The sequence below is a fragment of the Coptis chinensis genome, chromosome 1 (genome assembly GCF_015680905.1).
Source record: "Coptis chinensis isolate HL-2020 chromosome 1, ASM1568090v1, whole genome shotgun sequence".
NCBI classification, from domain to species: domain Eukaryota; kingdom Viridiplantae; phylum Streptophyta; class Magnoliopsida; order Ranunculales; family Ranunculaceae; genus Coptis; species Coptis chinensis.
In genome coordinates this window covers 51,587,082-51,592,139 of record NC_141456.1, presented here as the reverse complement: position 1 = coordinate 51,592,139, position 5,058 = coordinate 51,587,082, and positions in this window count along the sequence as shown.

Below are 5,058 nucleotides of genomic sequence, written 5' to 3'. Positions count from 1 at the left end.
AGACCTGAGAGCTCTAGCTGACACTCATTCATCTTCCATCACCAATTTTCCCCACCTTCCACCTTTTCAACGGAACCTGGAGTTTGTGCTTAACCCTCTTACTTCTTCTATGCTTAATGATTTTCTAAATCCTCTTAATACAGAAATAATTCCCAAGGGAAAGGCACTTGACACCTTCATTTTTGGAATTTAGATAGTTTCCACCTACACCATGAATGAAAACCCACATTCTCATTTTTTCCATTCCTTACTTCTAAAACTTATCCATATCCAACATATCTTCCACGAACATCAATCTTCTCACGATCATTCACTTCGACACCCTCTCGATCAAAGATGAAAAAGAAGGTGCATGCTCGGTTACGTTCTAGATCTATCAAACTTCGCTTTCATTTCAATAAGTTATGTCGTAGAAAATCTTGGTGCTTGATTTTGTTTGGGGATGCATTCCATGTTATTTATTTATGGAAAGACCCACAACTCTTTAGGTTGTTGATATATGAAAAACTGCAGGGTATATATATATATATATATCCAAGTTGTTTGTTAAAGTCTTGAGTATCTGACTATAAACGGCTCATATTGTTGTTTGGTGTACTTCCTTGCAATTCCATATATTGGTAAGTGCACCATTCAGGTAACCGGGCCCTCCCTATGGAGTGTGTGGCTATAAGTACCGAATCCTAAGTCCAAGGTTAACATAATTCACGTTTTCCACTCGTGCATGTTTTCTCGATTGTTGAGTCATGTTCTTCTATGGTGTGAATTATGTATTTATTGTTTTTCGTTTTTCTTATATTAAATCTTATTCATAAAAAGTAAAAAATATCAAAACCATAAAAATAGTAATCTAGGAAGTCTCGGGAATCTGACATTAAAAGTCCCACGTTAAAACAAATTTTCAAACTTCATTGCCAAAAATTTGTTTGCAGGTGGGGTGTTCGTTTTTCTGTCTTGGATTGTTCAACTTTCCATTTGTGTTGCTGATAATCGTAAAATTGATAGTTTTACTCATGAATAAAGCGGTGAAACTCTGAACAAAAGTAAAACTAAAAACTGAACTTATACTAGACTTATCAAAGATTTCTACTCTCGATACTAGTGAAGTAGAGATGGAATAGAAGATTCGTTCCACTCCTAGTTCTTTAGCATTCAAGTTTTCTACGACTATCAATCCTACCAAAGTCAATGAGAGAATTACGAATGATACTACGTAATGCTACATAATACTAAGGTTTGAATCTAAAATAAGAATTAGAGGGGAATTGAATCCAACTTAAGAAACAAGCATAGATTGTTGTAATCCAATTCTTACGTTCTTACGGTAAGAATTGGTCGTTCTAATCCCTAATTATACATGGCATCTCTACTAATTCATAACTAGCACATTCTCATGGCGAATCAACGTCCTTCTAGAATGGAATAGACTCTTACAATGATTCTAAACTAACAAAATCAAGTTTTCATCAAGGCTTCATAAAACCCCTCTAATGGAGATTTAGCCTCGATTCATCAAACTATCATTTCCAAATGAAATTGAATAAGTCATAATATAAAAATTCTAACTTTATTAAATTTAACTAAACAATAATTGAAATCTAAATTAACAACTAAGAAATCATTAAATAACAATAATCGAAATTAATCTAAACAATCATTAAATAACAAGATCGAATTTAACAAGAACTAACTATTTTATTTATCTAATGAATGATATTCAATGATTCAAATAACTAATCTAAAACAAGGAATAAAACTAATTAATGGAATGAAAACTAATTAATTAAAAACCAAAAACTAGATTTAGAACTAAGCTTTTTAATGGCTACTCTAATGGCTACTTTCTAACCTAAGATAATTGATACATAAGAGCTAAGTCTTGTGTGTGGAAATGGAGGAGAGCAGATCCACATTTTCGTGCATGGGCTGAGGGTCCATGTTTTGGTCCAAAAAATCGAGCCCAAAGCCCAATTTCTTCAGTCCACAGGGCCCTTTTCCGCTGGATTTGACTTCATTAGGATTTTAATCCACTTTTGCTCCTCTGATTGGGTCAAAGTTTAGACCATTGGAAAGCTCTTTCCGAGCAGGTCGTTTTGACATAAGGTACGCCTAATTCCGAGGCCTGAGTCCAAAATACGATCTTTGGAAGTTCTGCTGACTTTTGTGTGCTATTTCTGCCCGTCTTGGCCTTTAATCCCAGAACTTCTTAGCAACCAACCCTTTGCTCTTTTATATCGCTAAAGTGGCACATTTCTGCATATAATTGACTTCAATTCTTGAAATACATAAAAGCACATAATTAGTATTAACTCTTATTTATTACTCGCATAATTGGTCTAAAAGTATTATTGTTAAGGGGTTAAAACTACAGTTTTGGACTCTTATCAGTTGCTTAGGCTATTTAATTGTATTACGATTCGGGTTGACATTATCTATGAAATTAGATTTCATTCGTTCGCATAACTTACATTATGCACGCACTTTGAGGCATTTTCCATCTACTTATATGTCATCCGAAGTTAGAATAGAGTGTTTTATGTATCCTTGGATTAGAAATTCTCTCCTAATCGTTTCCATATCTCATTCGCATAAATCGGACTGATAACGAAGCGGCAATTTTAGGTTGAAGTTGCGCGAAAAATCGACTAATTTCGAAAATCGATTTGGGCTTGGATCCAAGGCATGCACGTGTGACGCACGTGTGTCTCCTTCCTCTAAAGAAAACAGAATCGCGATTTCTTTCCAATTCCACCATTACCAAATTCAAAACCCTAACCAAAAATTAAAAAAAATAAAAATAAAGAGAAACCTGAATACAACCACGCCCAAATTTTAAACCCAGCCCAAAACACTCATGACCACCATCTCCAACAATTTCAACCACCGGAAACATCCAAAAATCCAAGAATTCGAACTGCCACTGTGCCTCCTCCCATTTTTTTAAGTGAGTTTGATTTTAAACTCTTTCCCCACCTTATTCAAACCCACAAAACCACCCAAAACTTTAATGGCTCTAAGACGAAGAATTATGCTGGAACAACCTTTTACGGCCGACCGGTTCGCGCCGTTTTACGGTGGAGAGATGATTAGGAGGAATTGGAATAGGTTGTGGTACTCGACAGATGATTTTTACCACTCCGATTTAGTGGAATAATTTTGTAAGAAGAGAGAGTTGGATGGTCAGAAAATTTTTATGAAGGTGACTGGGACTAGGAGAGAATTATCGAGAGAGAAATTGGCTGAGATTCTATGCCTTACGCCTAAACACCACCTAGAAGCCACCGTGCAAGAATCCCAGTATACTGGAGTTCCTACATTGATGAACGACATTCTCATGGAGGGTCAATACAATCCGAATTCTTATTGTGCTCGACAGTCATCTCTGCGAACCAACCAACCGGCTGGCTGTAGCTCAGTGGATTGGTAAGAACGTCATTGGGAAGGAGAAAGTGAGCGACATCGGTTTGACATGTTTGCACGTTATCTGGATATTGCAAGAGAAGAGGTATGAATTTTGTATCCTCGAGTTTTTGATAAATATGATTAGAGGAGTTGGGAAGAGTATTTCACCATTTCTTGCTTTAATTACGAAGATAATGTTGTCTTGGGGAAACCAAGAACTTAGCGGTCTATGTTGAAATTGCATTCAAATGAAATTATTTATACTAAGTGTATCCAAAAGACTTGGATGTTGTCGGAGGATAGGGTGGTTGATTCGGATGAGGAAATGGAGGACATGACATGTTTGGATGAAGATGCCTTGGAGAGGTGTACGTCCGATTCAGAACGCATGTTAGTGTTGCATACTGGTGTGCGTTGCATTTATGCTATTTGCGAAGATGTACGGGATAGGAAGATTATAATTCAAAATAAACAAAAGAACCTTCAGACGAGTTTTGAAAACCTCGAAAAGGGTCAGGAGGATCTCTTGTGTAACATTGAGACACTCCTTCAGCGTCACAATGCGCAATATACAGAGATGAAGGCAGAGATGAAATCAGCAATGGAAGCACAACACCTGTTCAAAGTAGAGATTCTTCAACGCATGCCACCCGTGGAGGGTTCTGTTTCAGATGAGTCTGAGAGGCATGAACATCGTCGTCAAAGGACGGATAGCTCGGGTCCTTCTTCATCTCAGGCCCCATCACAATCCCAGGCCCAATCTCCATCTCAGGGTCCATCTTCATCACATGGCTAGTGTTTAGAAAAAATTGTTGTTTCAATGTTATTTAGTTGTTTTATTGTTTTTATTAGTTGGGATATTAAGTTTTTTTGAATTCGGTAGTTAAATTTGAATTCGGTAGTTAATTGTATTTGAATTTAAATTTTAATATAATATGGTCCTTTTCAAATTGTGCATTGTATTTATTGTTAATCCCACCTTCCCGAATTGTTTGGGGGTGATATTATTTACTCTAGCATGATTTGTTATATGATCCTCCATTTTAGAAGTTGTTTTGGAGTGATGGTTGAGAATATTGCCGATATGGGCATGGCTATGAGTAGATATTGTGGTAGGATGAAATCTCAATGAGTTAGGCAGTTACTATCCTAAATTCAACCTAAAAGATATTGGGTTTGTTTTGGAATAGAGAATATGGGTTGTTTCCGTTTTCGGTTTTGGAAATTTTTTGTTTCCGGCAATTGCCTTAAAGTTTTTTGGCAACTTCCTGATTCGTTTTGGAAACTTAAAACCTATATAAACTTCCTTCATTCTACACTCACAACCCACACTACACCTCACATTCATTTCTCACCTTTCACTCCCAACTTTTCCTTATTTTTCCTTCTCACTTCCGCATTTCAACAACTCGGAGCGCACCTACACCCCAGTAGAGCGCCACCTGCGCCTTAGGCACTGTTAGTCAAAATTTCTTCAGAGCGCGATCGCGCCCTACCAAGCCCAAAGCTGAGCTCGACCTACGCCCAAAACACTGGAATTCTAGTTTTCATCCTGAGCACGCGACCCACACCCATCTCAGGCAAAAAGTGAGCGCGCCCTACGCCTAAGTGCCTGGAACTCAAAATTCACCAAGGCGCACTCCGCGCCCTACCCAG